This window comes from Hakea prostrata, chromosome 2 (assembly GCF_041222555.1).
Source record: "Hakea prostrata isolate BN-2017 chromosome 2, UWA_Hpros_2, whole genome shotgun sequence".
In the NCBI taxonomy this organism is placed as follows: Eukaryota; Viridiplantae; Streptophyta; class Magnoliopsida; order Proteales; family Proteaceae; genus Hakea; species Hakea prostrata.
In genome coordinates, this window is record NC_142601.1 from 18523780 (window position 1) to 18546739 (window position 22960).

The window sequence follows — 22960 nt, forward strand, 5'->3', positions numbered from 1 at the left end:
CCTTTTGGTACTTTTGCTTACCGACGGATGCCATTTGGACTTTGCAATGCATCTGCTACATTCCAGCGATGTATGGTTAGTTTTTTTTATGAGTATGTTGATAACATCATAGAAGTGTTTATGGATGATTTTACAGTCTATGGTGATTCTTTTGATATATGTCTAACTAAGCTAACAAAAGTGCTGCGAGAGATGTCTGAGAAGCTAATCTTGTTTTGAATTATGAAAAATATCACTTTATGGTAGATCAAGGACTTATTCTTGGACATATCATTTCTGCAAAAGATATAGAGGTTGATAAGTCAAAAATTGGTATTATAAAATCATTGCCTTATTCTGTAACTGTACGGGAGATTCGTTCTTTTTTGGGGCATGCAGGATTTTATCGTCACTTTATCAAGGACTTCTCCAAATCATACAACCTTTGTGCAGACTATTGCAAAAGGATGTAACATTTGACTTTGATAAAGCGTACAAGGAAGCTTTTGACATTTTAAAAGACAAGTTGATTTCAGCCCCCATCATCAGATCACTATATTGGAACCACCCTTTTGAAATCATGTGTGACGCAAGTAACTATGTGTTGCTTGTGTACCAAGATGTTACGCAAGTGCACGTGTCGCAATCAAGTAATAAATGATAAGTAGAGTATCGATCCCACGGAGAATTCTATCATTAACTTTCAATGTAAAAGTAAAATTGATTTAAACGAGATTAACAAGGTTGATTTGTGATTGACTAACTAAATAACTAAATGACAGGTAATAAAACTAAGGGACTAAAATGGAGATTAATCAATAGAAGAAACTTAGTGAGTGAAAAGTGTGTTAGGAATCAAGTTTCCCTTCCCCTGAATTTTATAATGCAAATACACTGATGCGGATCAATTATGCTTCTGGATCCGACTGAGCCTCCTCTCGTATCCCGGACGATGAGTCCTGCAAGAAAGGTTAGATGCGGGCCGGCTTGTGTGCCGGGCAACCGCCTCCGATGGCAAAGTTAGATGATGAACCGAATGAGGTCTCGTGCAGAAGCTACACAAGATTATGCTCAAAGTGTATTGGTTGCTTACCGGAGGGGTAGATCTGTGCATTTATAGTGTGGGTGTTACCTTTTATGTATTTGGTAAGTTAGCCAAACAAGGGCTGATGTTTCTCCTCGGATCATGCTCCCTTGTCGTTGGTCCCATTCAATCAGCTGCTGAGTTGACCTTCTATAACAAGGATGATTGCTATATATATGTGGCGTATGTTACGATTTTGGTCATGGATGATCGGCATCTTTCCCGATTAACTAGCATGTGGAGCCCCATCCGGGTCAGACCCGGTGAGGTAGAAATCTTCCGTATCATAAGCCCCCTATTCCGGACGTTGTTTACATCGTGCGGGATAGCAAGGAAGATTAAAAAAGGCGTAAGTCCTTATGGAAGGCGTAAGATGAATGGGATTGACCCGATTCAAATTATTACCTTAAAGAAGGTGTTACCTTAAAAAAGGTGTAAGTCCTTATGGAAGGCGCAAGATGAATGGGATTGACCCAATTCAAATAATTACCTTAAAAAATGTGTTACCTTAAAAAAGGTGCAAGTCCTTATGGAAGGCGCAAGATGAATGGGATTGGCCCGATTCAAATAATTACTTTAAAAAAGGTGCAAGTCCTTATGGAAGGTGCAAGATGAATGAGATTGCCCCAATTCAAATAATTACCTTAAAAAATGTGCAAGTCCTTATGGAAGGCGCAAGATGAATGGGATTGCCCCAATTCAAATAATTATCTTAAAAAAGATATTACCTTAAAAAAGGTGTAAGTCCTTATGGAAGGCGCAAGATGAATGGGATTGGCCCGATTTAAATAATTACCTTAAAAAATGTGCAAGTCCTTATGGAAGACGCAAGATGAATGGGATTGACCCGATTCAAATTATTACCTTAAAAAATGTGTAAGTCCTTATGAAAGGCGCAAGTAGAATGGGATTGACCCGATTCAAATTAGTACCTTAAAAAAGGTGTAAGTCCTTATGGAAGGCGCAAGATGAATGGAATTGACCCGATTCAAATTAGTACCTTAAAAAAGGTGTAAGTCCTTATGGAAGGCGCAAGTTGAATGGGATTGACCCGATTCAAATTAGTACCTTAAAAAAGGTGTAAGTCCTTATGGAAGGCGCAAGATGAATGGGATTGACCCGATTCAAATTAGTACCTTAAAAAAAGGTGTAAGTCCTTATGGAAGGCGCAAGTTGAATGGGATTGACCCGATTCAAATTAGTACCTTAAAAAAGGTGTAAGTCCTTATGGAAGGCGCAAGTTGAATGGGATTGACCGATTCAAATTAGTACCTTAAAAAAGGTGTAAGTCCTTATGGAAGGCGCAAGTTGAATGGGATTGACCCGATTCAAATTAGTACCTTAAAAAAGGTGTAAGTCCTTATGGAAGGCGCAAGATGAATGGGATTGACCCGATTCAAATTAGTACCTTAAAAAAGGTGTAAGTTGACCGGGATTGTAGAAGGATCCACACGGGTTTCCAACCGATGTCTTTGATTATTGTAAATTCTCGATCCTCCCAATCGTTGTAAATTCTTGATCATCTCGATCATTGTAAATTCTCGATCATCTCGATCATTGTAAATTCTCGATCATCTTGATCATTATCACGAGCAACACGATCGTTATCACGAGCAACACGATCATTATCACGAGCAACACGATCATTATCACGATCTTAGTCTTTTTTCCGCTCCCGATGATGATCTTGATCACGAACATCGCGATCTCTGTTGTATTCTTTCTTAATTTTTTAAGTTGTACAAATTCGGCACGGGGGATGCATCACCATCATTGTAGAATATCTTTTGAAGCTTTGAGGTCTCTTAACCTCACTTGCTACTAGTTTGTTCGCGTTCGAACTTTCAAACTTGGCTTTGATTGCTCTGATTTTTCTTGTCCTCTTCTTATGTTTGAGAGAACATGATATAGACGGGCTCATCAGAGGCCACTAGATTCAATTCTAGCAAACTAGTTGCAGAAATATTGAATGCGTTGTAATTGTAGAGAAGCTCTTGCAGCAGAAACTTCTTGTTTGAGGTGTTGAACATCCTCCAGAATTATCTCCTCAATCTGGGCAAGATTTTGCCGTTTGTGCTATGCACGCCCACCTGGTATTAGCGTGGCTCCCGGCAGTGGTGGAAGATGCATTGATCAATTTCGATCTTACCTATGATGCTGCTACCCACCTTGAATGTAATTAGTTGGTCAAGATGAACATGGACCAAACACTGGTTTAAGGCCAAGTGTTTAGATGCCATCTTGACCCTAGATCCTGTTCAACTCGGGTTGAGTGGACTCCATCGTCTTGATGTGTTTGATCTTCGGGAATCTGATTCCCGCCAACATTTTCTATTCGGAAACGTCCATTATTTCCTCCTCGTCTTGGCATGACTTGAAGATTTTGTCATTCCCACAGACGGCGCCAAACTGATGCGGATCAATTATGCTTCTGGATCCGACTGAGCCTCCTCTCGTATCCCGGACGATGAGTCCTGCAAGAAAGGTTAGATGCGGACCGGCTTGTGTGCCGGGCAACCGCCTCCGATGGCAAAGTTAGATGATGAACCGAATGAGGTCTCGTGCAGAAGCTACACAAGATTATGCTCAAAGTGTATTGGTTGCTTACCGGAGGGGTAGATCTGTGCATTTATAGTGTGGGTGTTACCTTTTATGTATTTGGTAAGTTAGCCAAACAAGGGCTGATGTTTCTCCTCGGATCATGCTCCCTTGTCGTTGGTCCCATTCAATCAACTGCTGAGTTGACCTTCTATAACAAGGATGGTTGCTATATATGTGGCGTATGTTACGCTTTTGGTCATGGATGATCGGCATCTTTCCCGATTAACTAGCATGTGGAGCCCCATCCGGGTCAGACCCGGTCGGGTAGAAATCTTCCGTATCACTAAAGTAGTACTACAACCCCTAAATATATCAAGAACTTGGAATGAATGACACTATGGTATTTTCCAATACACATAAGCTAGCATCCTAAATCAACATTTGCATATTCCTATGAAGAATTGAAATATGAATGCAATTTAAACCCAATCCAATCAATGGTAATGTGAGGTAATTGGGTATTCCTACCCAACCTACTAATTAACACAACTAATTAAAGGTTATGCTAACTCACACAATTCAACAAACATCTAGACTGCATTAACTTTCCAGCTAACTCAATCATAACAATCATTCATGAAAGATTCATCAAGAACAGAAATTAACCAATATATATCATGTTGAATTCATTGATAACAAGTTGTATTGTAGTAAAACTAAAGCATACATAATAAGTACATCTCAAAATTCAGGTTAGGTACTACTATCATCCCAACACAACACAAGTTTAGCCCATAAAAGACATTAAAAACACAGCAATAGTTATTGTTAACATAAAGCTAGAAGATGAGAAGATAAATTTATAAGAATGAAAATAAACTAAAGCTTCAATGCTTCCACATGAGCTCCAACCTTCTTCTCCAGAAAATCAGCAACTCCAGCAGCTCTCCTTGCTTCCGCATGAAACCAGCCTTGGTTCTATCTTCTCTCCTCTCAGCCGTGTATTCTCTCTTGCCTCCAAAGCCGTGTGTTGCAATGTCCCTCTCTCTCCTCTTTTCCTCCTCTCCTCTTGCCTTTCACGTTTTTCCTCCTTTGTACCCTTCTTTTCATATCAACGGCTGAGATCTTTCATGGAATAAAAAGAAGAAAGTCCATTAAGTTAGCCCTTTTTGGTCATTTCCACTTGAATTGGATCTAAGAATATTCTGCTTCGTATTGCTGCAGCAACTCTACAGCAAATTTAGAGGACATGAAGATTCCTCTTCTATTATGGATCTTCACCTACATTTTTCAAGAGAAAGAGTATTAATCAAATTCATCCATTAATCTGAAGGGAAATTCATGTAAGAGTGACAATAATGACCTATACAAGATGCAACATGTTAAGACTCAATAAGACAACATCTAATGAATACTAACACTAAAACAAAGATAAAATACTCCTAAATCAAGCCATCTCAAGCATAAAGTTACCAATCTTAACTCTATTTCATAGAGTTATCACTATGCAATAGGAGTTGTTCTTGGACAAAATTTTGGAAGAGAATCTCATGTCATTTATTATGCTTTAAGAACTCTTGACAGTGCACAATGCAATTATACAACAACGAAAAAAGAACTTTTAGGTATTGTATTTGCTTTAGAAAAATTCCGTTCTTATTTATTGGGTACTAAAATTGTTATTTACTCTGATCATGAAGCTTTGAAATATTTGTTTTCTAAGAAAGAAGCAAAATCGAGGCTGATCCATTGGATACTCTTGTTACAAGAATTTGACTTGGAAATACGTGACAAGAAAGGTGCAGAAAATTTAGTTGTTGACCACTTGAGTAGATTGATTTCAAGTGAAGACTCATCTCCACTACAAGACAATTTCTCAGAGCATCTCTTTTTCCTTAATGAGATTCTTTGGTATGTAGATAAAGTTAACTATTTAGTTACTAAAACTCTACCTAAAGATTTATCTAGAGCTCAAAAATATAAAATAAAAAGTGATGCCAAATATTATGTGTGGGACGATCCTTACCTTTGGAAGCATTGTTCAGATTTAATTATTCGCATGTGTTCATCAGCAAGAAATATCATCCATCTTACAATTCTGTCATTCATATGCTTGTGGTGGACATTTTGGTCAAACAAGAACGGCTCGAAAAGTTTAGAATGTGAGTTATATTGGCCAACTTTGTTTCATGATGCATATATGTTTTGTAAATCATGTGAGCGTTGTAAAAAAACTGGGCACTTATGACATAGAGATCAATTACCCCTTATCCCTATACTTTTTTGTGAAATTTTTGTTATATGGGATATAGATTATATGGGTCATTTTTCTAATTCTTTTGGCAATTTTTATATAATTCTTGCTATGGATTATGTCTCCAATGGGTGGAGGCTAAAGCTACCTGAACTAATGATTTTAAAGTGGTTGTGGATTTTGTTAAGTCTCAGATTTTTGTCAGATTTGGCACACCCAAGGCAATGATTAGTGATAGAGGCACTCATTTTTGCAATAAAGTGATTGAAGCATTATTCCGCAAGTATAATGTCACTCATCGTGTTTCCACTGCATACCATCCACAAATGATTGGGCAAGCTGAGGTGTCAAATCGAAAAGTCAAGTCCATTATTGAGAAACGGTAAATCCAAATCGAAAAGATTGGAATTTAAGACTTGATAACTGTAGCATACAAGTTATTATGCACATTCAATATCGAATTGGATTTCAAAGATAAACATATATAGTTGGATATCCTCAACTTGTAAGTAGACTTTACCCTTTTCAAAGCAAAACAAAAGACGGCTTAACACGTCCCAAATAGTCCTATTTAAATGCTAGTTCATGTTAGAATTAACCTTAGAAGTAAAACATCGAAAATAGAAACAAAATCTAAAACAATAGGGATAGGGTTGCCTGAATGGGTTGCTCGTAGAGACCCTTGCCAATTGACCCAAGGGTAAGGTCGCTTAAAGAAATTGGGTAGGGTCGCCTGGGGAGACTAATGTCGGGTGACCCCTGTCAGTGCACGGACAACAACCGACACCTTGGGTTCCAAAGAATTTCCAGAACAAAAGGAACTTTCTAAAAACTCCTAAGAACAAGATCTAACTACAATAAGCATTAAAAAACTTGAATCTAAACAATAATCTATTGAGTAATAAATTAGGTTTCTCCAAAATCTACTTGTGAAGAAATTGGAATAACATAGTGATTGTAGAATCACTCCAAATGCAATATAAAAATAAGATTTCGGTTTCTATAATTACAGATCTCTCCACAAGATTCTTCCTACAACAAGAGATCAAACAGAGATGAGCTATACTAACGATGGAATTTACTAACTTTAGGATTTGTGGTTAGAATACGGATAACTCTTCGGACAATCTCTGCAACGTTCTCCTTCTTTGCAATGATCACTCTGACGTGGTCTAACACTCTTTGACAACTGAGGAGTATAATAATACGTTTTAGATAAAAAAATAACATTAAATGGGGATTCTCAAAAATACCCCTTTCTTACTAGCAGGCACCAGGGTTCACCCCACCCAATTGACCCTACCCCTGGAAGTTACTATTTAAGGCTGTGTTTGTTTGTTGGAATAAAGGTGGGGTAGGAAAATTCTTGAAAAAACAAACTTTTCCTTAAAATCTTAAAAGTGTAGTTTGTTTGGTTGTTTGAGGTGAGAAAGTTAGAAATAAGCTTTCTTAAATTAAGGAAACTTGTCTGATGAGGTGACAAACTAACTTTCCCACCCCCAAGCCTTTTCAAAACTCCCACAAAATGTGTGGGAGTTTGTGGAAAAGTGTAACCCACAATTAACACTTTTCCACAAAATCTTTTTTTTTGTAGTTCCTTCTCCTTCACCCCACTACACATGGGGTCTACATGTTTTTTTCCCCACCCCTAAGTGAGTTTCATGGGGAGAAGCTCCATGACTCTGTTTCAACATTTAGCTCACACCGCAAGGGTGTCTTACCTGATTTTTGGGACCTTTCAAAAGTGTCGACAATAAACTTTTAATTCACATTCCCAATATGTCAATGCTTGTGTCAGCTCTTTTTCAGAAATTTAGCAAAACTCTAGATTCATCTTTTTCACTTCTCATTTCATTGGTTCGAGCTTCAATCCAATGGTCTTTATTTGGATGGCCCACAGTTGTCTTCTACTCTGTATTACGAGTTCTCTATCCTACAATTTCGGTGAGTAGGATCATGGGGGTTTAAATAAGCCGGCCTAATGCAGATTTGTCCCACTACACGTGGGGTCCACATGTTTTTTTTTCTCCACCCCTAAGTGAGTTTCATGGGCAAAAGCTCCATGACTCTGCTTCAACATTTAGCTCACACCACAAGAGTGTCTTCCCTGATTTTTGGGACCTTTCAAAAGTGTCGACAATAAACTCTTAATTCACATTCTCAATCTGTCAATGCTTGTGTCAGCTCTTTTTCTGAAATTTAGCAAAACTCTAGATTCATCTTTTTCACCTCTCACTTTTATTGGTTCGAGATTCAATCCAATGATCTTTATTTGGATGGCCCACAGTTGTCTTCTACTCTTATTCCGAGTTGTCAGTCCCACAATTTCGGTGAGTAGGTCGTGGGGGGTTTAAATAAGCCGGCCTAATGCAGATTTGCCCATCGCAAAGGTGGTTTACTTGATTCCTTGCGCTTCTACAGGCATTGACCTTTGTATTGCCTGTATTCAATCTGAGACTGAAATTCTACAAAACGCGAGATGGGTTGGTGCTGATTAGGAGTCGTCATATCCAGTCAAATGCAGTTCATGCCTAGATGAAACGCTCAACTAGTCATCTTCTACTTCCACCATTAACATGCGTGAGGGAGACAAATTGCCTGAACCAAAATCCGCCACCGTGTATCCAAGCAGCATCCACGCCCACGCCATTAAAACTGCTATCAGGAACCCAACAACAGTGTTGAACAACCTCATCACCCTCTACTCCCAAGCAAACCTCCTTTCCTACGCAGTTCGTCTCTTCCACCAAATCCCATCACCCAATGTCGTCTCATGGACATCTCTTATCTCCGCCCATGCCAATACCCACCTCTGTTTCCACCATTTCATCTCTATGCTTCGTCATCCTACACTGCCCAACCAGCGCACCTTAGCTTCCCTCTTCAAAACCTGCGCTTCACTTTCTCACATCTCCTTTGGCGTCCAGCTCCACTCCCTCTCCCTCAAGCTCTCCCTTGCTCACCTTCCCTTTTCCGGCTCCGCTCTCGTCCACTTGTACTCACGTTGTCGTCTCCCAGGAGAAGCAAGAAAGGCGTTCGATGAAATACCTCTTAGAGATGAAGTATGTTATGCGGCCATCATTGTTGGCCTCGCACAGAATTCTCAGCCGACCGGTGCATTGTCACTTTTTACTGATATGAGAGCTGCTGGTATTGGGTCGACCATGTATAGTGTGTCTGGCGTGCTCCGTGCCGCTTCAGAGGTTGCTGCTCTTGAACAATGCAGGATAATTCATGCTCATGCGGTTGTCATTGGGCTTGACTTGAATGTTGTTGTTGGGACTGCCTTGGTTGATGCATATGGAAAATCGGGTCTTGTTTCAGAAGCACATCGTATCTTTAATGCATTGCCTGACGTGAATATTGTTGGATGGAATGCAATGATGGCTGGTCATGCTCAACAGGGAGATAAAAAATCAGTGCTTGAGTTGTTTTCTGGGATGGTGGATCGAGGGTTTGTTGCTGATGATTACAGTTTTCTTGCCATTCTTTCTGCATGCAGTAATGCTGGTTCAGTGCTTGAAGCACAGAAATGGCTGAATTCTATGAAATTGGTTTATGGATTGGAACCAGGGATTGAACATTATACATGTGTAGTGGGTGCAATGGCCCGTGCAGGTCAACTAGAGGAGGCCAAACACTTTGCCATGACAATGCCATTTGAACCAGATGCTGCAGTTTGGCGAACGCTGTTATCAGCATGTGCAGTTCATGGTGCATCTGAAATGGCTTGGATGGTAGGCCAGCAGTTATTAGAGCTTGACTCTCAAGATGACTCAGCATATGCTATTCTAGCAAATGTGCATGCTACTGCAGGGAGATGGGATGAGGTGGCACAAGTGAGGAAGCTGATGAAAGATAGGAGGGTCAAGAAGGAAGGTGGGCAGAGCTGGATCGAGGTGCGTGGTGAGGTTCATGTATTCTTAGCAGGCGATAGGAGGCATGAGAGGACAATGGAGATATATGCTAAGCTTACTGATTTGATGGAAGAGATTAAAAAATTGGGGTATGTGGAGGTGTCAGATGCAATGCTGCATGAGGTTGAAGCAGCTGAGAAGAAAGAGGCACTTTGGTATCACAGTGAGAAGTTAGCAGTGGCATTTGCATTGATTAGTGGAGCTGCTCCACCAGGGAAGCCTGTGAGGGTGGTGAAGAATTTGAGGATCTGTCAAGACTGTCATGAGGCTTTCAAGTATTTTAGTAAGGTGATAGAAAGGGAGATAGTAGTTCGGGATGTCAACAGATATCATCGGTTTGTGAATGGAACTTGTGCCTGTGGAGACTATTGGTAATTTGAAATATCAAACACAAAAACTAGGCCCTTACATCTCATCAAAGAGAGGCTAGAGACAAGCCATCGTGAATATAAAAGTTGAACTAGGATAAACCCCTTTAGGCTGAGGGAGGAAATATGATGAGCATTCATCATAAACGGTTCTCATCTGATCAAACATGAAGTCTTGCTTCTAGAGCCATCAATACATGAATAAGAGCCACTGAGGGAGTGTTTGCGGATGAGTAGGTTGGAAATCCATCCTTTCAAATTAGATAGCTACTAAGACGGATGTTGATTCATTTTAATATTTTCATGATTAAACGTTTTGTTATCCAAAATTTGTTGAGGACTTTTTGCAAAGTGCAATCCATATGCTGCCTGCTAATTGGTTCTTTTGGATTGCAAACTGTGTGCTCATTTGGGTTACAATTTCATATAGTTGATTGCCTTTTTATTGTCAGGAAGAGGATTAAAGAGCCAAGTCGAAGTGTATTTTTTAAGGATAAGCTGAGCAGCTTGCATGGTGGTTATAAGGGAAAGCGAAATTTCCGAAATGGTATGAACACAATGCTACTAAGGTTTACTGTTAAGTTCATATTCAGCCCTACTTTCGATCCAACTGGTGAAATGGTCAATGGCAGCTGCCCACATTCTTTTGGAATTTCTACCCTTGGGTAAAAGACATTCCTTTTCCTTTTTGGTTAGCTCATGTGTATTTATGGCATTGCAGCCTACCAACATGATTAATTTCCCTGGCCCTAAAGAGATGTCTCTTCGATAATCTGTTAGTGAAAAGAGATGCTCAAGGTAGAAATCATAACCATTAATTCTGGAATGTGAAGTGAATAACCAATCATGTATAACTGCTTGCCACCTACCCTACAAGTTTTCTAGCTCTGGTTCTTCCTGAGTCATTATTGAGACTGTAATTTACAGGTCAAGCATCCACCTGGTACTGGTTGTATCATTTTAGAAATAATGTTTTTGTCCATAACGACAGGGGCAAACTCCTGGGCCTCTGTTCATTGTTTCATGATTTTTCATCCCCTACTAATTGCAGTCAGCTTGCCTATGGGGATTGCTAATGTCCTATTTGCTGGAGGAGTACTGGTTGATTATTATGTTGGTAGAATAGTCGTGGAATGGTCCAACTGGATACGGGACGATAAGAAATAATTGCTTCAAATAAAGGCCTTCTATTTCTATTTCCATTTCCATTTAAGCGAGAGAGAAAAAAGAACGGCCATCGATTGGAATGAGAGCTCCGGCTATAGATGGACCAATCCCAATTGACTGTAGATGCAGATTGGTCCCCTCAATATCATGAATAGTGGTCCCCACCAGTAGCTAGTCAACAAGCTATAACTGGTCATTTAGCTATCGCTGGTAAATGGCCTCTCAATGACTCTCTCTCTTCGGCTCCTTCCCAATCCATGGCCACTGTGTACCTCTGTGGTTCATGTCTCGATATGTTAGCCCTTATGGTTTCCTGGAAGAGATTTCTTTCACTGTTTGAACTGGCTTCTTTTTAGGTTGTTCCCTCAAACAGAAAGATCCCAGACTGTGGGAATTGCAATGTCTGGCTTCCAACTTGGAATTGTGATTGAACTAGTGCTTTGTCCTATCCTCATGTTGTGCAGTGGTCTATTTGGACCTTTTGTAATATTTAGACTATCGGGATTTTTTTGGGTTTTGGTTTGGTTGTCTGCAGAATCAAGTCCACCTGATTGCCATTCTGAGATATCCAAATCTGAGTTAGAGTACATACGGAGTACGAGAATTGCTTCAATACCATCTGCTGAGAAGAAATCTAAGACACCAAAGTTATCCCTCCATTCAGGTGCTTACTTTCGAAATATCAACATAGACTGTAGTTGCAGCAAAGGCCATGCACAGGTGGGTAATGTATACAAATTTTATAGAGAACCTCTCTCTCTCTCTCTCTCTCTCTCTCTCTCTCTCTGTGTGTGTCTCAGTCTCACTCTCATACTTGCACACACACAAATCATTCGCACATCACCAGTATGATAATGCTCATTGCTTGTCACATCTGGAGGGATACTTTCTTTTTCCCTCTTGGATGCCCATTTACTTCAAAACACTCTCTGAAGTGTTAATTTCTGAAATAAAATATTACCCATGTGGTCTGGTATCTAAGTGTGCAATTGTAAAGAGAACTTATTGTTAGATGCTGACACTCTAACAGAATTATCGTGCTGACCTCAAACATCCATGGTTTAGTGCAGTGTCATGGACCATGATGGCAACTTTTGGTTTTTGGCTGGTGCTTGGTCAGACATGTTGATCCTCAACGAGACAAGCGTCACTTTACTCTCAAGGTCACTCAGGTATTACATTTATCTACTTCCCCAATCTTATATGTGAGCATGGTGGGAGATCTCGCGAGATATCTCGCCTTTTTAGAGACAAGCGTCACTTTACTCTCAAGGTCACTCAGGTATTACATTTATCTACTTCCCCAATCTTATATGTGAGCATGGGAGATATCTTGCAGATCTCGCTCGAGATCTCGCCAACGGTGGGATTTTTTCTTCTTTAGAGGCTTTTTAAAGGCCTTGTCTCGCTCGAGAGAGGCATATCTCGCCTCTCTCGAGCCTCTCTCTCTCCTCTATCTCGCTGGATCACCAAAATTGGCCGGAAAACTCCATTTTTGGCCGGAATTTGGCCGGAATTTGTTGGGGATTTAACATAGCAACATCATCAACTCATCTACAACAACAAATTGAAGCATATTTGTAGCGATTCAAGCATATTTCAAGGGATCTTCAAGAAATGTAAGATTTTCCCCCAAATTTGATTTTTTCAAATACAAGGTTCTACAATGATTGTATGAGTGTGATATAAATATATGTTGATGTTCAAGCTTTGATCTACACTTTCATGGAAAAAAAATTTAATTTTCTATTATTATTATTTTTTTGAATTTTCGTATTTAAAAAATATATTATCTAAAAAATTAAAATTAAAGATTATAAATAAATACTTATGATATGAATGTGATTATTATTTATGTTAAACTACATTTAGAAGGCTACAATCTCATGTATTAATATTTTGATTATCATGCTTGCTGTATTTTTTTTAAAATTTTTTTATTTAAATAATTAAATAAAATAATTATGAAAAATAATATTTTATTAAAAAATTATTATTTTATTTATTTATTTATTTTATTTTTAAATGATGCTTATATTATGTAATTTATTTTAAAAATACAAACATGTCTTATTGAGCATTGTATATATGTTATCTTAGAACAAAGTGTGTGTTGTTGTTTTATAAATTATTTTTACATAAAATAATTATAAAAAATAATATGTTATTAAAAATTTCTGTTTTTTTTTTTTTTAAATGATGCTCATATTATGTAGTTTATTTTAAAAATACTAACATGTTTGTTTGAGCAATGTATATATGTTATCTTAGAACAAAGTGTGTGTTTTGTTGTTTTATAAATTGTTTTTACATGTTTTTATGTATCTAAAATTATTTTAATGATTATTTGGGAATATTCATGATTCATGTATGTATTTCAGACTTTCAGTGCTGTACATTTGAATCTTAAATGGCAACTAGTGGGAGTGGCGGGACTGGTAGTGGGACTCAAGACATTGCTTGGCAACATGGGGATCCACTGACTGCTGACAAGAAGAAATCCCGATGCAAGTATTGCCTTAAGACTTTGAATTCTGGTGGTTCAACCAGATTAAAGCAACATTTGGCTGGTGGTTATAAAGATGTTGCCAAGTGTCCCAGGGTTCCTTATGAAGTGCAAAAAGCAATTGCAGCAACTTTAAAGGGAGGGAAACAAAAAAAAGGAAGAGATGGCACAAAAGCAAAGGGAATTTGAGGATACAGTGCTATCTGGACCTACTCTTGATGTTGATGAGGAGTCAAGCGATGATGAAGAGAGGAGGAGGGTTATGGGTGTTGAGTCATGAGCCGAATGGAGACAGATGAAGGCTGCAATGGAAGTTAGCGAGACGGTCCTTACATGCTTTGATAGTGTGAGGCAATATGAACAAACAAGGGGAGCGGGTGGTTCGGGGTCGGGGGCATCCATGCCACCTAGACATAGTTTTTCGAGGAACCGAGAGCTGAGAGGACCGAAAGGAGGAGGAGGAAGACTACACATTATGATTCCACATTTGACCAAGACCCCTCCCTCTTCAACCAACAAGACATCTATCAAAGAAGCATTCCTTATATGTTTGCTGGAGGTAGAGAAGGCAGTAGGGAGGAGGAAGCTAGGTTATCAATCAGCAAATTCATGCTCTATAATAACATTGCACCCAATGTAGCCAAAACACCATACTGTCAGGGGATGATCAATGCGGTTGCTAGGGCGGTGTAGGGGTTAAAGGCCCAACAGACTTGGGAAGTAATGAATAAATATTTACCCAAGGTAAAGCGGGAGGTGGATGAATACATTGGTTCATTAAAAGAAAAATGGAGTACATATGGTGTTACTGTGATGGCTGATGGATGGATTGGTCCTACTAGACAGTCTATCATTAATTTCATGGTGAGCTGCAATGGAAAAACATCCTTCCTCAAGTCAGTGAATGCCTCAGATAAGATCAAAGATGCTGACTACCTTTACAAGCTTCTTAGGGAGGTGGTCCTCGAGGTAGGGCCAAAGAATGCTGTCCAAATTGTCACAGATAATGGTGCAAACTTAAAAAAAGCTGGTGAAATGTTGATGAGGAAGAAGAGCACCAGGATCCACCTCTTTTGGACACCATGTGTTGCTCATTCGATTGATCTTATGTTGAAGGACTTGGGGAAAAGAAAGTCAATCAATACTGTGGTTGAGAGGGCTAGAAGGGTAAGTAATTTTATTTATAACCATGGTTATGTGCTGAAGATGATGAGGAACCACTGTAAGGGTGATCTAGTCAGACCTGGATTAACTAGATTCGCCACCAATTATGTAGCTCTGAAAAGCTTCCAGAAGAAAGTGGTGGTCTTCGGCACATGTTTGCAAGTGAGGAGTGGTTTGGTTGGCGTGGATCTAGCCATCCTGATGCAGTACTAGCCCAACAAACCATTGCTGATGATTCCTTTTGGAGGCATTTGAATAGGACACTGGGCATTTTAGAGCCTATTGTGTTTGTTTTAAGGATGGTGGATTCGGAGAAGAAGCCCACAATGCCCCACATATATGTTGCCCTTTAGCAAACTGCTGCCCCTAGCACCTTCAAATCCTACGAGAGGATCATCGATAATAGATGGGAGATGCACTTGATGCATCCTTTGCACTTGGCTGGTGAGTCACTTTTAAGTCTTTAAGTTTTTGTTGTATACTTTAATTTAAATTCTTTATTTGTTATAACTTATAACTTATAATTTATAAACAAGTAAGTTAGTAAACAACCAAATCACTAAGTCACTAACCAAATTTTTTATTTCCACAATGCAAGCTTACTACCTCAACCCAAAGTACCATTACAAGAATGATCTGGGGCTTGATGTAAAGTTGATGACTGCGGTGCAAGAGGTGGTGGAGAAGCTTGTGTCAAATCCCGTCATGCAAGGGACAATTAATGGAGAGGTGAGAACTTATTCAATTGTTTCTTCAACTTCTTGCATTAGTGCATTAAGCATATACATAATACAACAATTGAATAATTGGTGTACAGATCAGGGAGTTCAGGGATGCCTCTGGGAGTTTTGGAAAGCCTTCTGCAGTTGCAACTAGGAAAAAAACTGATCCTGGTAAATAGTTCACTACTCTTTAAGTCATTAAGTCTATAGACTACAACTCTATAAATGATAACTGATAAGTTATATAAATATAAAGATTTACTTGCCTAATGCATTCTTATTTTTGGTTATGCGGTGTTGGTGGTTTATATATGGAACTAGTGCGCCAAATCTCGGGGACATAGCAATTAAAGTACTCTCCCGAGACTTGCTCATCCTGCGGTTGCGAGAGGAGGCTGGAGCACCTTCTCGCTCATCCATAGTAAGGTACGGAGCAGTTGGGGAGTAAGAGGCTCGAGGACTTGGTGTATGTGCATTACAACATGAGATTGAGAGTAGGGCACATACAAGATAATATAGATGACGACAATCGTGAACCGATTGAGTTGACTGATATATTCCACGAGCCCCCCGCAGAAGATGAGGAAGATGATGTCATATATCAGTGGGTTAGGGATCGAGGTGGCCCAGGTCTTGGATGGGTCGGAAGGGCAGCCCGATCCTACCATTCTTTGTTATGGTCCCAGATGCTGTGGCTGAGCACCTATCTTCTGATGAGGGTCAGGCTGCTGTAGCGGCATCAGAAAGATCAGCTGTACCATTTGTGGAGCCACCTGGTCGACTTGAAACAACTGAGGTGACAACTAGTAGTGGGGATTCAGATGATGATGCCGATGATACCATGCGGCCAAGTGGCCCAAATCAGACATCGAGTTCGAGTCATGGAGGCGATCAGCTGGTCGTGTTTTCGGTGGAAGTCAGCGTCAACAAAGGGAGTCACCTGACTCACCTCCACCAGGTCCGAGTCATCCGACACATGTGAGCCACAGTTCCCCTATCTCTCGGACTTATAGTAGGAGTAGGAAGAACAGATCAAATCAAGGGCAGGGGCAACCGAATGATGATGCGAGCATGCATGATCTTGAATTGAACATGGGAAGCATGAGCCTAGATCAGAGTGATTCACAACAGCAGAGCCTGTCATCGGGGTACCAATACGGGGATCACAAAGACCGGGTCGATTACAGTGGGTATTCTTCTTATGAAGGTCATACTATTCCTCAAGACCCTTCACCTGGAGAGTACGCATATGGGAGTGAAGGTGGGTTGTTAAATGAGTGGTTTAGAAACTTGTACCCAAATACTCAACAACTATATGAACAACAACAACGGCTCTTTCACCCACCCACGATTGACGGTTATCCTGCATCGCTATTCCTCCAGTATTCTGACATGCAAACATATAATGATCATATAAACCGATATGTGACATACTTCAGTGATCAATTGACTTGGGAGTCATATGTGGTCACCGTTTAGAATCAATTGATGCGGAATGTTGAGTGATGCTCTTAGTCTTGTAAGTTGTAAGTTGTAATCTTCATAATTCTTATGGTTGTAAAATTTTGAAGACATTTAACAATTTATTACTTTGAATCTTTGATAGTTTGAAGTTTGAACTTTGATCACTTGTTGACTTGAATACTTGATGTGTAATGTTATTGTATATTTGTATTTGTATATTTGTATTTGATACTTGATGGTTGATAAATGATAACTCATTAACTTGAAGTCTTGAATTACTTGATATCTTTACATAATTACATTACATGTTGTCTCTGACTCTCTAAGACTCTAATTCTATATCTATAATCTCTATTCTCTAAGACTCTAACCTTGCATTTCACAGAATTTCGGTTTTACACATAGGGTCGACGTAGGAGACATAGTTAGGGTTATTTTCTCACAAATCTAAGGCCACCAATGTGTTCAAAATGCCTTAAATAGGTTAAATACCAAGTTTCAGCCCAACCAGAGCCCTAAAACTCACCAAGATGGGCCACTGAGACTACCGCCAATTTTTTGGCATATCTCGACCGAGATCTCACCATCTCGGTCGAGATCTCGGTATTCTGAGTGGCGAGGTCTCGCTCGAGAGCGAGATCTCCCACCATGGTTGTGTAAAGCATGATGTTCAGCCTTGACGAGGTTCATGAATTCAATCTTGAGTAACCATGACTCTCTTTATGAATTCTATATTTATTTGCATTTAAAACGACCCCACTTTTAACTGTTAATGAATTTTCAGTAGCTAGATTTTTACTGTAACAGGAGTTGTGAGCACTTTTATTCTGCCCCACAGCCCCAGAGTATCCTACACATGCTGTAGGTGTAATTGAGTGGTTGGTTTCAACTAGTTGGAAGACATTTTTCATTGTCTACCAACTCTACCCATTGTTCTTACCATACAGTTTCTCGTCAGTTGTAGAACGTTAAAATTGGGCTTAATGATTTGTTTCATTTGTTTGTTTCAGTGGCAGGGGGATCACATCCAGTGGCCAATATGACCTTGATCGAGTTGCCCCCCATGAGTGCTTCTTGAGGCTTTCTTTTGATCATTCTCATTTAGCTGGTTTAAAGGATGTAGCCATGGAGAGTATTTGCATCCCCAGAATCTTTTATTAGGGTACTTTATATGGTAAAATGTAGTTTTAATTCGAATTCCATATGGGAGTTTCTGGTTATCTGCAACAGCTCTCACCTCTTCTGTTATTTTGTTGAGAGATCTAGTGTAAGAATCAACTAGTTTCTAATTTCACTCCTTCGCTGATAACCGATAATCCAACTGTTGGATTATAATGATAATTTTCTTGTCTTCTTGCTTATTATAACGTTACCAAACCATCTCGTAAGTCCATTGCTAGATTATGTCCTCTTTTCTTGTTTTCTTCCCTCCCCCCTTAATTTTCAGTTCGTGGGTTTGGGCTGTCGTTTCTTGTCAATTTGTTTAGGTGGAGAATGGAATTCCGTAGTTGCAAAAGACCAAGTAGATAGGAAAATGTGACATATTGGAGGAGATGAAAGATTAAACGAAGCTGCAGGTTTGATGGTTGACGGTCCAAGTTCAGCAGAAGAAGATATGGGAAAAAGTAGGTAGGGGTGAAAATGTGAGAGAGTGAAGGGGGGAGGGAAGAAAAACTCCATGTATATGGAGGTAGGTAAAACAATAATTAGCAGCACCAGTATTGGCTGGGAATAAACATAATATTTTGACAGACTTCATATTCTGTGGATAATTCTTATTACTATAGGAACCAAGGAAGAGTCCCTTTCAGTTGGTGTGATATACTTTTGTCAGCTGATCTCATACTATCTAGTGATGAATCATATTAGTTTTATTTCTTAGTGCTTGGTCAAAAAGATTTAACTAGGTCTTTCTTCAACAACTACCCCAAAGAATGACCAAATGGCCTCCAGCTCCACTCCCTCTCGCTCAAGCTCTCCCTTGCTGACCTTCCCTTTTCTGTCTCTGCTCTCGTCCATTTGTACTCATGGTGTTGTCTCCCAGTAGAAGCAAGAAAGGTGTTTGATGAAATACCTCTTAGAGATGAAATATGTTATGCGGCCATCATCGTTAGCCTCACACAGATTCCCAGTCCAGGGGTGCATCATCGCTCTTTACTGATATGAGATTTGCTGGTATTGGGTTGACCATGTATAGTGTGTCTGGCGCACTCCATGCTGCATCAGAGCTTGCTGCTCTTGAACAATGCAGGATAATTGATGGTCATGCAGTTGTCATTGGATTTGACTTGAAAGTTGTTGTTGGGACTACCTTGGTTGATGCATATCTTGGAAATTGGGTCTTGTTTCGGAAGCACATTGTATCATTAATGCATTGCCTGACGTGAATGTAGTTGGATGGAATGCAATGATCGCTGGTTATGCACAACAGGGGGATAAGCAATCAGTGCTTGAGTTGTTTTCTAGGATGGTGGATCATGGGTTTATTTTGTAAATCCTTTTAAAAAGAAAAATTCAACTGGTATTCCAATGAGAAAGAGCAATGACACTAATGTGCAGTTTGAATTTTGAAGATCAATTTATAAGGAAACTTGTCATGAGTAACTATGATGCTTAAGTGAATTTCTCTTTATTCCCCCCATGTAGATACATCCGTCATGCTTTTTTTTTATTTTTATTTTTATTTTTTTTTATCTTTTCAGTGGTAGAGCTAACATCACCTGTAGAAACTCTTCTTGATACAATGTTTCTGTGTCTGTTCTGTTTCTCATCTATTTATTTATGTCTATTTGCATTTTTCATATGTATTATCATAGTTTGAGAACTCATGAAATCTTGCAAGATCCAAGGGGAGATAGCATTCAGTAATCTGGATTACCCAAACTCGACTGAGTTCTTGGATATTTCAGTCATATGTCGGTCATCTTGCTCACATCTTGGATATTTTGATCAGAATTTGGTGAGATCTTAGCTATCTTGACATGTTCTCAGTATATCCCAAAATTTTACTGTAATCTTATCCTTCCATCCAAGTCTGGCTTTGGTTTCGACAGGAAAAGAAAATAGTCAATCTCATTGAAATCTTGATCCTAAACTATGTGTATGGTGAGATGCTTACTAGTTAGTTGTGGTTGGATAGGTTGGCCTAATGCTCGTAATGTAGTTGCTGAGAATTTCAGTCAATCCTCTATCATCAAATTTTGGTCAACTCATCTAGACGCTTATTGAGCTTAATGTAATTGGTAACAACCAATTTGTTGCCTTTACTCAGTCAATTGGATTTTTTGGACTGGGGATTGCATTTCTTGGTCTAAATGCAGCAAAAAATCCATTTGTTGCTTCACTAATTTTGACTGAGTAGATGAATCAAGAAATGCTGACCAGGTTGATCATGCACAAATTTATGCTTCGAAACTAATCAAAATTGTAAGAAATCCAGTTGCCTAAAGGAATACTGTGATGCTATCAGGCTTTGTAACCTTTTATTGATTGTCATCAACTCAGATATGTTGGCTTCTCTTTTTAGGAGGCATTGGGTGTTCAATCAACTGCAGATGTGAAGGGTGCAAGAATGCATTAGGTATAAAGTATGGTGAATGCTTGTTTGATATGACTCACTAAGCTATAAGTATGAAATAGGGAATTCGAGATACTTCACCTCAGCAGCCCCTCCTTATTAAGCTCTTAGAGCATAACTGTGTTTACTCTTTCTCATTCTAAACAAAGGGTTTAGCTTCAAAGGGTGGGAAATGGTCTTCCCACCCATGTCTACTCAGACCCTTGGGTCCCCTTTTCCCTTGGCATTTTATTCAATCCCCTCCCCCCCTTTTTCCCAATACCACCCATCTTGTTCGCAACCTCATAGATTGGAATTTACAGCAGTGGAAACTTCCTCTTCTGAGGTCACTTTTTATACCCGTTGAAGTGGAAGGTCTTTCTTCCTCATTTTATCTATATATACTTTTGATTTATGGGTTTGGGGTTTATCAAAATCAAGTAGATTAAGTGTGAGATCTGCTTATAACTCTCTACTAACCTCTTCTTCTCCTGTTGAGGCCTCATTCGGGGCATCATCATCAAGCCATTCTCACTGGTCTCTCATCTGGATGATCAAAACTTTTCCCAAGGTAAATAATTTTATTTGGAGGTAGGGGTGCAAGTTTGGCCTTGACGGCCCTGACCTGCACTAACCCTGCCTTGAGCCCGAATAGGGCTTGGGCTCAAGATTTTGGCCCTGAGGGCGAGTTAGGGCCAAAATATTCTGACCCTGACTAAGGCCAAAGGCGGGCCTAGGATTACTCTTTGGTCCGTTGGGCCTGTCCCGACTTATCCCTAATTTTTTGCCCTAACCCTGGCCCTAATTTTGTCCCAGATGCTTAATCTCAACGAATTAGTAATAGGGACAAGGATAGGGCCAATCAGGGCCAGGGCCAAGTATAGGGCCAATCAGGGCCAGGGCTAAGTATAAGGTTAATCAGGGCCAGAGCTAGGGCTAGGGATAGGGCCAGAGACAGGGCCAATCAGGGCGGGAATGGGCTTGGCTTGGCCCTGTAGGCTTAGGGTCAGGGACAATAATCCTTGGCCCTAAATTAGGGTTAGAGTGGGAATTGGCTTAGATAAGAATATATAGGGCTGGGCTTGGGATTGCAAAAGCCCAACCCAGCCCAGCCCTGTTGCAGCCCTATTTGGAGGGCTGCCCATGAAACCCTCCCTTTGAATCAGTTGCTGTTTGAGAAGAACAGTACATCAACACCTATATGTTTACTGTACTTCAGATTCTAATTCTTTGTCATGCTTTCTTTCACCGTTCTTTTCAAAAGAGTGCTGGAGAGCCTCTCCTTTAAGGCTTGATGTTTCTAGATTCACAGGTCAGTCCATTGACTGAATAGATTTCATCCAGACTGTTTTTCAACAGTTTCAGGACATAGATTATGTCCACTCTATCTGGAGTACCATGCTGTGGATCATTTGGAAGAGCAGAAATGCTGCTCTGTTTCTCGGTGAAATCCCCTTCCTATATAAAATTATGACACTTCTTTCTAGTTCTCTTGATGAAATTTATTCCACAGGTGTGACGAATGAAAGTCCAGAAAGGCACAACTCTATTCCTGTGATCCCTGTACAGCATTACACTTCTCAGCTACATCAGGTTTTTGTTGATGCTTCTTGGTCTTCATCTTCCCACGTGGGTGGCAGAGGTGTATTGCTTAGGACCGAGATAGATTTATTGCAGCAAGGACATCTTTCAGTAGGAATTTTTCAGCTACAGCCACAGAACTTGAACCCATTATAGATGGGGTGCAGCTCTCCCTCTCATTTGAGCTCAACCAGGTGATCATCTTCTTGGACTGTCAAGCAGCAGTTGCTGCTCTTAATGGACAGCCTTCTAGTCTGGATTGGATCAGCAGTTGTTTGGTGGATGAACTTCTGAAATTTAGTGATTATTTTGATATTCAACTGTTTAAGTATATCCCAAAAAGTGTGAATTTGCAGGCAGACTTTCTTGCTTGTGGCTCCACCCCCACCGCGTGTGCACAAATCACTGTAAACAACTCTGTTCCTATCTCTAAGGTGGTTTCCCTAGAGAGTTTAATCTAAGTCTCATTTCATAAGGTAGAAAATCATATATGAAAAGGACCTAGAAACAAAAAAGGCAAAGAAAACAATTTTTTAATGCACGTCTTCTTCAATCCGTTTGATGTCTAGTTCTTTTTCTGATTTTGAAAATGGCTTTGCTAGATTTTAATGAGGCAAGTCTTTATAAATCCCCTCCCCCCTTCTTAATGAAACAGGC

At 39.8% G+C, this 22960-nt stretch overlaps 1 pseudogene across 6 annotated transcripts; it reads left to right on the top strand.

Annotated features, from left to right (window-relative positions):
• The first annotated feature begins 8239 nt into the window (after window positions 1-8239).
• LOC149023941 (pentatricopeptide repeat-containing protein At4g33170 pseudogene) lies at window positions 8240-21241 on the top strand (annotated as a pseudogene). Of its 6 annotated transcripts, none has more exons than XR_016171590.1 (3): window positions 8240-10380; window positions 10596-12482; window positions 18177-21241. The product of XR_016171590.1 is annotated as a pentatricopeptide repeat-containing protein At4g33170 pseudogene, transcript variant X2 (transcript). The 6 variants fall into 6 exon arrangements; XR_016171591.1 differs by lacking the exon at window positions 18177-21241 and having other exon boundaries at window positions 10596-12030; window positions 12376-12610; XR_016171592.1 differs by lacking the exon at window positions 18177-21241 and having other exon boundaries at window positions 10596-12030; window positions 12381-12610.
• Window positions 21242-22960: the final 1719 nt, after the last annotated feature.